Genomic DNA, 13586 nt, shown 5'->3' with positions numbered 1-13586 from the left:
CAAGCTCCAGCATGAATAAAGACTCTGCTTTTGCATACAGGTTGAATTCTTCATGGTCTCTGGTGTTCTGTGGGGACCACATGATCTGGGCATTACACTTTCTCCACATCCATCGTAACATCAATAGCTGTTATTACTTTTTGGGGAGGCTTTGATTGTTCGTTTTTGTCTTAGTCATTCAGATGAAGTAAAATGAATTTTCAGAAGTTTGTTAAGGATCTAGAACATTAAAAAATTAAAGTAGCCTCAGTCACTGAGCCGCCGCCGAGAACTCAGCTGCCTCCCCCTCGTGCCCCCTCTCTTCCAGACGACACTCTGTCTCCGCCGCCAGCCTTCTCCTGCAGCCGCCTTCCGCAGGCCATTTCCACCAAGGAAAAGGAATCGTATTGTATGTCCACAATCCAGAACATCCACTCTTTCAACCCCTTTGCTGATGCAAGAAAGGGTGATGACCTGGTACCTGCTGGCACTGAGGATTATATCCATATAAGAATTCAACAGAGAAATGACAGGAAGACCCTTACAACTGCCCAAGGGATTGGTGAGGATTACAATAAAAAGAAAATAATGAAGGCATTTAAGAAGAAATTTGCCTGCAGTGGTACTGCAGAATATGGAGAAGTAATTCAGCTACAGGGTGACCAGCGCAAGAACATATGCCAGTTCCTGATAGAGATTGGATTGGCAGAAGACGATCAGCCGATGGTTCATGGGTTTTAAGTGCTTGTGGCTCTCTGAAGCTAAAGTGAAGATTTCCTTGCAATGGGTATAATTTCTCTTCTGTCCCTTGTCACAAGTTTAACAACCTCACAGCTTGTATAATGTAATCATTTGGGGTCCACTTTTAACTTGGACTAGTGTAACTCCTTCATGCATTTTTCAAGACTGAAAAATAGTCTTGAAGTCCCTCATTTAAACAGGTTAAGCAGTAAGCCCTGGCGGTATCCACCCTGAAACAAAGCAATAACAAGGTTTCAGCCAAGAACCCCAAAATCACAGGAGGTTGATCAGACCAGAGGTTCCTTGGGGCTCCTTCAATAGCGTCCCCTGCCCTAGGAGAGTGTCACCACTTGAACAGCCCAGGTTACCTAGAGTATAGGTAACACTGCCCCAGCTATGTCACTAGATGGAGTATCTGGGCTTTAAAAAGAACCCCTGGTGTCTGACCAGGTAGACAGAATTCAGAAGGGGCCACCTTTCCAGAGAAGTCATGGACATCTAGTTCATCACCAGGGTCGTCCTTTTTAAGCAGATTAATCCTAGCCAAGGGATGTTGAAATACGAAGGAGAAGGCCAGCCTGGTATCAGTTAAATTTCTGACAATGGAACAAATGCCAAGCTGGTGCCATTGGTCTTCTGGCTAGCTGTAGAGATTTCAACTCAATACGAGCGGCTGCCCAGTGCCATGTGAAGGAACAAACTGGTCTTTTGGTTTTCTTTTCTTCTCCAGTTTTAATGTTATGTAATGTATTTAAATCCTTATTTAAATAAAGCTTGTTTTCAGAAATAAAAAAAATTAAATTTTAATTTGTATTTTTTCCATGTCAAAGTATATTGAACATCAAAACTTATTTCTCAGCCATTTTTAAGAATTCTGTTTAGTTCTATATCTCATTTCTATTATATTTCATTTACTTATTTGACATTATAATATAGTCATTTATACTATATTCACTTTCTTTCCTGTAAAACAGTGGTTCTCAACATGTGGAGTTGACTGACCCTTTCACAGATTTTATAATAGTTTATAAAGTTTATAACTAGAAAAATTACAAAAATAGAGGAGCAATGAAAATAATTTTATGGTTGGGGGTCACCATAAGTTGAGGAACTATTAAGGGTCATAAAATTAGGAAGGTTTCATACCACTACTTTAAATCTTCTTATATGTTTGCTTTTGTTCAAACTCATGGCTTCTTTTTTATTAGTTGCTGTTAAATACATATCTATTTCCAAATATAACCTGCTCAGTTTGTTTAATGTTACTTCTATTTATATGCTCTCGGGTACAATCTTTTGGTATTAAATAAATGACTGAGTACTCTTCTTTGGAAAAGAGTATTGATCCAACTGTCAGTGTTCCTTAGTTTCCTGTAGTATTTGTGTAGAGTCGAGGCTTCCGTGTTCCCTGCCCCATTCACTTTAGCTTGTCCTTTACTGTCCTCATTTATGTCATGTTTAGTCAGTCATGTTGGTGAGCATTAATAGGCCTTCTCACAAAAAACTCCCTGGTCCTCTGGTTCTTTCAATCTTTCCACATTTTTTTTTCTAAAATGATCCCTGATCTTTAGGCATTAGAGCTGTGTTAAAAATAACACCATTTGTACTGGGATCCACAATTATGCATTGTGATTATGGGGCACACATACCTTGGTGGTAACCAATTTACAATGTGCTCCACAAGAAGGGAAGTGTGCCTAGTACTTGAAACCTGGCCAACCATCCAAAGCTATAGAAGTCATAGACCTTGGAAGAGATTATAAAATAGTATTACTAAACCAGAATAGTCCCCAACTACATTCTACATATTTGTCCTTATACCTACAGATAAGTGTTATCCTCACTCCTTCATCAAGAAATATCTCTTTGCAATAGGTGGAGACCATTACAGAGAATCACAGCTGTACCTCAATTATTATTAATAGCTTTCTTAGCATTTAACTTTCTGAGTTTTCTCTTCCTTCCCTAATCCCCCCTTCAATTTCTCACATATTCATGACCAATTTTACAATAATTACATACATACATACACACACACACACACACCTTTTTGAGTCCATTTACTGTTGCTAATATGTATATGTGTTTAGTGATGAACATTTTCTTTCTTTTTTTTATTTGAGTTAATTTTATTTTTATTATATTTTATTTACATTTCAGATGCCATCCCCTTTCCCCATTTCCCCTCCCTAAAAAACCCCTATCCTATGCCCCCTTTTCCGTTTTGCTTTTATACACTTTTTAAAAATGTTAATCAAAGGCTTTATAAGTTTGGTAATGCTCAATCAGAAGTGTAACCCAATACCCAACCTAGATATGTAAACTATCTTTGACTGGTGGAGACACGTGAACATCTGCCTCGATACCCTCCCTTTCTCTCTCTTTCTCTCTCTCATTACCTAGCTTCACTCTTCCTGTTAAAATAAAACTTTTCTTTCAAGATGCAATTAGAGTATAATTATTTCTAATTGTACCAGTGAGGTACAAGATAGTCCTAATACCCAGTCCATCATTTTGTTGACTAACCAGAACCTCTGTCATCTCTCCTAACTAAAACACTTAGTTTTGAACCTGGCTTTTTTCTTGGCTTTAGAATGAATGTCAGCTGAAAACCATCCACTCAGATCTTTTCTCTCAAAGTAAATAGCCAGGATTGGCTATGAGATTTTAGGTCTTCAACCCCATCAGAAATCCAGAATGACTGAGTTAACTGAAATTATGGGAAGCACTAAGATAGCTTCTAAAACTTAGCCAATTTATAGAGACCACTGAACACCTGGAAAGCCCCTATACTACCGAACATTGGAGCATCAAATCTTCAGCCTTCTGGCCCAGAATCATCTGACAGACATTAGTGATGTAGAATTTTTAAGGGCTGATTACTCTGTCTAGGCAGATATAATCAGTCGACTATTCTGCAAGTGTGTCCTTTTCTGGACAGTAATTTGTCTGTAGATGGGAAGAGGCAATTCTTGCCTAGTGGCTGTCACCACACAACTGGAGTAACTCCAAGGATGCTCAATTTCTTCTTAGAATCCACAACAGGAAGCTGTCAGGAGCAGACAGGTCTCTAATCAAAATGAACATTAATATAGAAATATTTGTAATGTCAATTCTATGGACTTCTGTTGTTTTGAAAACCAACTATCCATGTAAGGTAACCTGGACTATTGTCTGTTAACTCCTCTCAGGTATTTTTAAATAAAATATGGAAAACACCCTAACATGATGTACATTTTCAATTTGATTGTTTGTTTATGAGAAAACTTGTCTCTGGAGAAAACTGGTTATCTCTTCCTCAGCATTCACAATGGCCTATCAACATATGTGGTCCTTTGGTTGGTCTTATTTAGGCAACGAAATGGTTGTGATTTCATGAGTGGAGAAGCCATATTGCTTGTAGGAGACATTATTGAATAGTAGGCATTCTAGTCCTCATATTCTTATAATATTTCAGTCATGCCTTCTGCAATGGTTCTTAATTCTTTAATGTAGGGGTTGTTTTGTAGATCTTGGGGTTGGACACCCACAGTTACTTATTCTCTGTTTTTTTGATAAGTGTTCAATCTCTGTAATTACCCCTATCTGCTGCAAAAAGAAGTTTCTATGGTGAATGGTCAGAACTACAACGTATGTGTCTGTGTAAAGTGTAAGAGTTTAGAGTATAGTTAGAAGCTATGCTGATTTGAGAAAATGGTAGTATTTGATTTTCCTTCAAAGTCAATTACCTCTCCAGAAAGCTTATTTATTTAATAACATTAATGATAGTTTATTGTTTAATAACATTTTTGATAGCTTTCATATGCTGAAAGTCTTTGAAACTATTAATAATTTATAGTTTCTAAATTGATTTTCCAATTTTTAGGCATTCTACCTATTGTTTTAAATGCATAATTTGTTCTAGTGTGTTATCTACTTATTAAACTGACAGATTTGATTTGCTTGATATTTTATCTGGCATTTATATCTGCCTGAATTTTTTTAATGAAATTGCTTCATAGTTTTTCACCCTGTGGCATATTTGCTATGTTTGATTATCAAAGCTATCTTATCTCTATAACATGATTTGAGAAGTGTTCCTTCTTTCATTGTTAAGCAATCACATTTTTTGGGATATTTTGCTTCTGGGTAATATGTATACATCAAAGGCAGTTTATTGTTTTCCTGTTCTCCCCAAAGACTCAACATGAATTATTTATTTACTGAAATATAAATGATTGACTTGGAGAATTATCAAAGGGTTAATATATACCTAGAACTTTTCCCTTCTTTAAAAAAAAATCCCATAATATTATTCAGCTCTGAGAAATAAGTGTCATACCTTCTGCATATACCATAATTTCATAATTTAAGTAGGTAAGATGCTGAATGTTCATGGCAATATCCTCTCACAAGCCTCTGGGGATTCCTAAGAAAAATCTTTACATATGTGTTGGTTAAGTTAGGAAATGTATTTCTTTTAAGTGCCTTTAAAATTTTGCTTTTTAAAGCTAATATTACTAGTTGAGGACATTCTATCCTGTCTGCATTGGGACAATTTAACTGCAAGGTCTTAGTGAAACCATATACATTATTCTTACATGTTCTGATTCTTTGTTCTCTGTGATTTAAAGTTTTGAAATGTCTAAATTCCAAAACAAAAACAAATGAAAGAGGCTCAAGAGTCCTTACCCCTAGCTGAGGAATTGTTAACCTTTGATGACTGCTAGGGGAAGGAGAGTTAGTTTTCTTTAGGAATGTTATCCTCGATCATGCTCCAGTGAATGATAACATACCCATATAGATATGGATAATATAAGTTGGACTTAGTGAATTATTTATTAAATTATTAAATACGAACATGAATATGGAACTGAGAGAAAGGATAGGTGTGAATGTAGGAGTTTGGGTAAGAAATGAGTGAGAACATAAAAATACATGTAATACATTATATTATCAATTATTGTATTTATTATCAAATAATTAATAAAAATATTCTATTTTAATTTTTGTTGAATATTTTATTTATTTACATTTCAGATGTCATCCTTTTTCCCTAGTTCCCCTCCCTAGAACCCCATATCCCATCGACCCTCCTCCATTTTGCTTTTATACCATTTTAATTACATGCAAATATTAAGGTCAGTTCTAGGTTGAAGGACTAGCAATACAATAAATGCAAATAGTCAAGGAACAAGCAATACAATAAACACAAATAGTCAAAGAACAAGCAAGGTATTAAACCCAATTACTTGAACACTCTTGTGATCACTGTTTCTAAGGTCTTAGCAGGATGACCAAAATAGCTGAGCCTATTTCCCTGTCCTAGCCCAAAGTCATTTTTATGTCTGAAGCCTACTTCCTTGTTTTATCCTAAGATTTAGATTCCTGCCTGAAACCACTTCTTTGTTCTAGCCTAATGTGAGATTCCTGGCTGAAGCTCATTTCCTTGTCGTTGGCCCATGTCAGATTCTTGCCAAGCAGCCCCAAAAGTTCTCCACCTCTCCCCCCTTTTTTATTTCATAAACAAGGCTGAACCTGTCTTAAGTCATTCTGACAAGAATGCCTTTCTTACCCATCATGGAATATGCATTATCAAAAGCAGTGCACTCCTGTCTTAGGTTGGTAAGGCTCTGTGCAGAATCTTAGTTGTCCTTGGCTTGTCAGCCTGTTAAATTAATAACTCTGTCTGGGGGTTCATTTTCAGGTTCAAGCCATGTACTTTGGCTGCCTACATGTTGATGTTAAAGACAAGCTTTAACGTGATTAGCTGGAATAAAAATATTCCCAGGACAAAAAGGGCTAGCATGATCAAGCTATATAATCACAACAGCTACATGTAGTCTTAATAAAAATGAAAAACCTTCAACTTTACATTTCAAGAAAATAAAAATCAATTGTTTGCTATGAGACAAAATTTTAAGATACAATGTGAGATATATGAAAAATATCAACAAAATTAAAGTTTTAATTTGTATGTGTATTAAAGTTAGGGAGCATCACATAAAATGGTACAAAGGAGGCTGCATTCATTCATTTTCCTTCACATACATTGTATATGGAAAGAGTAATAACAGCCTGCCTATCAAATAACTAGCTTTGGAAAACTATCATGCTTAGAAAAACAGTATTCATGATTTTTAATGCTTCACGGACTATTCTTTGCAAAACAAATTATTGCTTAGTATAGAAAAGGCTTTGAAAATTAAATATGTTAGCTTACTCTCTAGCTTCCTTTACTTTCTCTGGTTCCTGGAAAGAAACCAACAGGAAATTTCCTAGGTTTCAGAATTTTAAGAATGAATTTTGACACAGAATTGTTGGCGGAAAGTGTTTATTGTTGGATTTGTGCTGCTCTGTGAGGAAATGCTTTAGAATCAAATCACCTTTCCCAGAAGCACTCAGTGTTGTTGCCTTTGCAGCCCCTAGTCGTTATCTCCACTGTTTGCCAAAGCACAAAACTCCCTACAACTTAGCATTAGTAGCTAGACAATTTGCTGCACAGTATCTCTATCACAGCTTCACAAAAGCCTCTGACAAATGAACCATTACTGTCATAGGCAAGGTTTTTAAATCACTTCTTAACTACATTTATTGAGGAGTTTGATGGTAATTACCAGAGCTGTAGTTTTTCTTTTGTGTTTAGTCATAATCTGCAGTCTTTAAGGACGTTCCAATTATAATTTACATACTACCTGTTGTGAAACCTGGATAACAAGATAATGCAGGCAATTAGCAAGGTTTGCACACTACTGGAAGATAATCTGTTTCTTAGCTGCAAAATGGAGTTCAATTGATAACATTCTGCTTCAGTTTCATCCCTGGGTACAGTAAGTATTTTTTTCTAATTTGAGTTAGATTAGGGTGAGGTTCACAAGTACTTGGCAGGCAGTTAGATATACAAACACTTCAAATGAATACTTTGAGCTGGGCAGTGGTGGCACATGCCTTTTATCCCAGCACTTGGGAGGCAGAGGCAGGTGGATTTCTGAGTTCGAAGTCAGCCTGGTCTTCAGAGTGAGTTCCAGGACAGCCAGGGCTACACAGAGAAACCCTGCCTGGAAAAAAAAAAAGAAATGTACTTTGAGAATACAACAAGAATTAGCTCCCAAAATGTCTACAGGTCAGGTAGATCAGGTTCCATACTGAGATGATCCTTGTGAGAAGAACATCTCTATATAGCAAATATTGTTCTCTCTCTCTCTCTCTCTCTCTCCATATATATATATATATATATATATATATATATATATATATATATATGTATTATATATATGTATATATATATATGATATTTTTGATTATCAATTCAAACAGCAGAATTATGTTTTTACTATATATTATTTAAATTGTTGGGCATAGAATAAAACTTAACAATTGCATTTGGTATTTCCTAGATACCTGACTTATATAGTCTCAGGTTCTTAGGCACTGAAGAAACATAGTGTATGAGTTCCATCTTCTAGAGTAGATTTAAACTCAATTTGGAAATTTGTTTGTTACTCCCACAGACCTTGTGACATGGTTGCATATCTTCTAGGAAGTGGTTGAAGATGAGTTGGTGTTTACCTTTCTCCTTTAGTAGCACACAGAGTGCCTTCCAGTAACATGGACATTAGTTTGTAGGGGTAAAAACTCCCGGGAAGAATCAGCTCAACTTCTCTGTGTTCAGAGTTGTGGAAGTGTTGTCTTCAGCAATTGGGCCTTACTGTCAGTTTGTGGACAGCCACTAATAACCTTGGAAATAGCCTTTGCTGTCGTCATTGTGGTCTCATTTAAATTGTTTATGTGATCTTGATTTAACTTAGTTGGCTTATATCGAAATTTAACTAGTTGGTATATTTCAAGAAAAATATCCATTTCTTTTAGATTTCCTCATTTGGCAGAGTAAAGGGTTTTAAAATACATGCCCAGGACTCTGGATTACCTTGCTGTCTGTTGTAATATCCCCCTTTTTGTTTGTAATTTTACTAATTTGCATTTTCTTTTCCCTCCTTTTAGTTAATTTGGGTAAGAGTTTGTCAATCATTCTTTTTCTTAAAGAACTTTTTATTTCACTGATTATTGACCTCAGCCCTGAGACGGATAATTTTTTTCTATTTATTTTATGTATGACTTCTTCATTTTGTTCTAGAGCTTTCAGGTGTGCTGTGACAAAATCTTCTCAATTTTTAAAATCTAGGCACTTAGCGTGTCTAACTTGCCTCTAAGAACTAACTGGTTTTCCATAAATTTGGGTATGTTTAGTATTCATTTGAATTCAACTGCAAATATTTTTATTTGTTTTAAAATTTCTATCTTGATGCATCTTTCATTTAGTAATTAGTTATTAAGTTTTCATGAGTTTATAAAATTTATTTTGTTTCTTTTTTAAATTTAGTTTATTTGTTTTTGTTTTCTTATTCTTTTATCCTTTTTACATCCTCCTCTCTGTCTGCTCCTGGTCATTCCCCATCCCATACCTGCTTCTCCCCACACTCTCCACATCTCCAAGAGGATGTCCCCACCCCACACCTCCACCCCAAGACTTCCCCACTCCCTGGGGCCTCAAGTGTCTGGAGAGTTTTGTTGCTATTATTGTAGGTATCCAGCTTAAATCGATGGTGGTGGTCAGACATGATGCAGGTTATTTCAAGTTTCTTGTACCCATTGAGACTTGCTATGTGTTTGAGTGTGTGGTCAATTTTGAAGAAAGTTCCATGAGATGCTAAGGAGATAAAATGTTCTGTAACTATTTCATACATCCATTTAATTTATATCAGTTAGCTCCAGCATTTTTCTATTTAGTTTTTGGCTAGATGACCTGTCTATTGGTTAGAGTGGGGTATTGACAGTCTCCTATCACTGTACAAGGACCAACATGTGATATAAGCTCTAGTAGTGCTTCTTTTGTCAACTTTTGTGCCATGTGTTTGGTGTATAGATCTTAAGAATTAAAATATTCTCTTGGTGGATTTTTTTTTCTTTCATGAGAATGTAGTGTTCTTCCATATTTCTTCTGATTAGTTTTGGTCTGAAATTTATTTTGTCATCTCAAAATTGCTACTCCAGCTTGTTTTTTATGTCTGTTTGCTTGGGATACCTTTTTTTATCCTTTAACTTGAGATGTTGTCTATCCTTATTGTTAGGATCTATTTTCTGGATGTAGCACATGGATGAATCATATTTTTTTAATCTCTTCTGCTGGTCCCTGTCATTTTATTGGAGAGTTGAGATCACTGATTTTGAGAGTTATCAATGAGTAGTGTTTATTGAGTCTTGTTATTTTATTGTTTCGGTATGGGTCTCCCAGTCTTTTGCTTTTCTGGTGTGAGATGAATTATTCCATGAGTTAGCCTCTTCAGGTTGATATTTTCCTTCTATCACCTTCATCACTTCTATCAACACTGCTTAAATTTTGTTTCATAATGGAATCTTTATTTCCACATTTTGTGATTGAAAATTTTGCAGTCTAGGCTAGCATCTGTGGTCTATTAAAGTTTATAGAAATTCTGTTCATGTCCTTCTCGCTTTTTGATTCCATAATGAAAAAATAGGTGTTACTTTTATTAGCACTCTGCCTTTATATATGTTATTTGTTCATTATTTTCCTTGCTGCTTTTAACATTCTTTCTTTGTCCTTTATGTTTAATGTTTTGATTATTATGAGTTTTGGGGAATTTCTTTTTGGTCCTATTTATTTGGTGTTTGTAATCTTACTTTACATTGATAGACACTTTCTTTAGGTTAAAGACATTTTCTTCTATGATGTTGAAAATATTTTCTGTGACTTTGGCTTGTTTTATTTCTACTTCTTCTATTCTTATATTAATAAATATGATATTTCCACACTGTCCCATATTTCCTGGATGTATTGTGCCAGGATGTTTTAAAATTGAACATTTGTTTTCATCAAAGTTTTTCTCTGTCTTCATTGCTTGGGAACCTTTCTTTCACCAACTCTATTCTGTTGCTAAGGCTTACCTCTGTGTTTCCTGTTCAACTTCCTTTTTATTTTTAATTTCTATAATTCCCTAAATTTGGGTTTTCTTCATTGAGTCCTTTTCTATTTGCAAGTTTAAAGCGATTTCCTCATTTTATTCCACTTTTTGTTTTTGTTTTCATAGATTTTATTAATGGATGTATTAATTTCCTCTTTAAGGACCTCTAACATATTCTTAAAGGTTATTCTGCAGTCTTTGCCTTGTGCTTTAGCCATATAGAATCTCTCAGTGGCTACTGTAATAGAGGCTTATCTTATTTGAAACATATTATCTTAGGTGGTTTTGATGGTACTTGAGTACCCGGCCAGCAGGGCATTGAACAAGGGTCCAGAGAGATCACCTGTAAGAGAGAATGGGGGAAGCAGGCAAACACAAAGAATCACGGCTTGTCTATAGGCTGATCAAACTGATGATTTTAATTTTTTCACACAGGGGTTATATACACATAGAGGCAGGGTGTGGGGAAGAGGATGATGCAGGAGCATAGGTATTCATGGGGAGTACAGATATCTTCCAGAACAGGGTATTGGCTAAGTGAAGGTTCAGGAAACAGATCACTATGACTCTTGTTTATGAATCACTTGTCCTTATATAAGGTGGTACTCCATCAAGGCTACCCATCCACAAGGTCTGTGACTACTCAGGCTGGTAAATTTCCACCAAAGCTGTCTGTTAACAATATCTTATAGCTATCTGTTTCAGTGCTTTTCCACAGAGACCCAAGACTTTGTGTTAACAGGCATGTATGTAAGGCCTATTGCCGATTTTATGCCTTCAGTGTATAAGCAGGGCTGTCCCTGACACTTAAGTAGAAGCATCTGGGGTTTAGGTGATTATAACTCTAGGTGATGTTAACTGATTTTCTCTTTTTAGGGGTGATTATTTTGTTCACTGGTATCTTAGTATTTCTAGTGAGGTAAAGAGACACTATGACCATAGCAACTCTTATAAAGGAAGACATTAAGTTGGGGATGGCCCTCAGTTTCAGAGATTAAGTCCATTATCATCATGGCAGGAAGCATGGCATCACAGGCAGATATGGTACTGCAAAGATAGCTAAGAGTTCTACACCTGTATCCAAAGGCAGCAGGAAATGACTGCTACATTGGGTGTGGCTTGGGCATCTAAAACCTTAAATCCTGCCCCCAGTGACCACTTCAACTAGACCACATTTATTCCAATATGGCCACACACACACTCTCTACTAGTACCACTCTCTTTAGGCCTATGGAGGGCCTTTTCTTTCAAAACACATTTGGTACTGTTGCCTTTTTTTGTTCTTAGAAAAGTGTGGTGTTTATGAGTTAGTTGGTCAGGAATTCTTCTGAGATCCTTCAAAGTGTAGCTTCTGGGATTCTGGGTAATATGTGGTTTTAGGTATTGAGAGAAGATACTTAGAGATGATGATGGAAAGCATACCTATGCCACCAGATCTGCTTAGCTCCCTGGAGACTAAGGGAAAAGAAGGAATGGCCATATCATTTAGTCTGCTACAGAGCTGGAGACTTGACTGAGGCTTTAGATTTGGAGGATAGAAAGGAGAGTGAAGATATAAAGATTGCTTACCTGCTTCCCCATTCTACCTGTTTCATGTTCTATCTGCTTCCCTGGCCTAGGTGGCCAGTGTGTTTCCAGGATACGCCTGTGGGCAGGGGAGGCTAAGACAGAGAAATGGGATGGTTAAGGAGGCTGAAGGAGAAGATCTGTGTGATCCTGAATATGTGGAATTGAGGAATCAGGGCCCATAGCAAATGGTTTTTTTCAGTGTTGTGAACAAGGCTGGAACTGGCGGAGAGAAAGAAGAGTTGGACATTTTTATTTTTAATTAGAAAATCAGCTGACTATATACAGTATTCTAAAATAAAACAGGGGCATCCAATTTTGGATTCTTTTATATTCCAGTTCAGCACATTTCCCACTAAATTTCTTTTCTTTAATTTTAAAATAATTTCTATATTTTATTTTAAAAATCTTACCTAATGTGAATGTTCTACAAACAGAGATTTCTCCAAGACTTAGAGTCAAGCTTTTTACATTAAAACTACCTCCATATGTTTTTCAAATTTTGAGTCAGTGAGACTGCCTTTTATTCTCACAGCAAAGATAACTAGTGATATTTAAACTTCTTAGTAATATGTCAACTCAGTGGTCTCAGTGTGTTTTTTGAAAGAAAAAAATCTCTTCACAAAAATGTATTTTTCTATGAATAACTGGATGTACTCATCCACTATTTCTCCTTTCAAAGGTACATCATTTGGCATTCACTATCACTCCTACACAAAACCATATATGACCATGCTATATGTTGTATTATTAGCCTTATGAGATTTTTCAAAGTCAGTTGTCTCTATTTGGGTTGTTTGCTCTTATTGTGAAAAAATCTCACTCAGAGAACTTTGAAGAAGAATAAAATCAAAATTCCAAAGTCCTATCTGGGTAACACAACATTGAGTATACAGCAAAGTGACCGTGATACAGGATCTTAGAGGTATTGCTTTCATTCTGTTGCAGTCAGTAAAATAGGTAAATATTAAGTGATGATGGCTGATCAAGAGGAAATTAATCTTCCCTCTATCTGAACAAAGAAAACTCCAGGGAAATATTCAACCACTTGCAAATTAATTAGAGATAGTCAACATGATAACAGAGAAAAGACATCATAGGCAACATTTGAAGGAAACACATTTAAGGGATAAGAATATAGTTATGAACATGCTCCTTCACTACAAAGCTCCATGGTGCATGCTGACTGTGTTGTTATCTCTTGGGACTGATGAATTCTAGCAAAACTCTCTGAAAATTTAGAGTGAAATACTTAAACTGAAACCTTTGATTATAAGATGTAAATGATAACGTGTTGACTTTTTGATTGCTTTAAATAGGAGTATGAAACCAGGGGGTAGA

The 13586-nt window shown here is 35.9% G+C and overlaps 1 pseudogene; it reads left to right on the top strand.

Moving 5' to 3' along the window:
- The first annotated feature begins 390 nt into the window (after positions 1-390).
- LOC117705942 (eukaryotic translation initiation factor 1 pseudogene) lies at positions 391-720 on the top strand (annotated as a pseudogene).
- The last annotated feature ends 12866 nt before the right edge of the window (positions 721-13586 follow it).

This window comes from Arvicanthis niloticus, chromosome 3 (assembly GCF_011762505.2).
Source record: "Arvicanthis niloticus isolate mArvNil1 chromosome 3, mArvNil1.pat.X, whole genome shotgun sequence".
Lineage (NCBI taxonomy): Eukaryota > Metazoa > Chordata > Mammalia > Rodentia > Muridae > Arvicanthis > Arvicanthis niloticus.
Note: the sequence above shows the minus strand (reverse complement) of the source record. Positions and strands in the feature narration are given on the sequence as shown.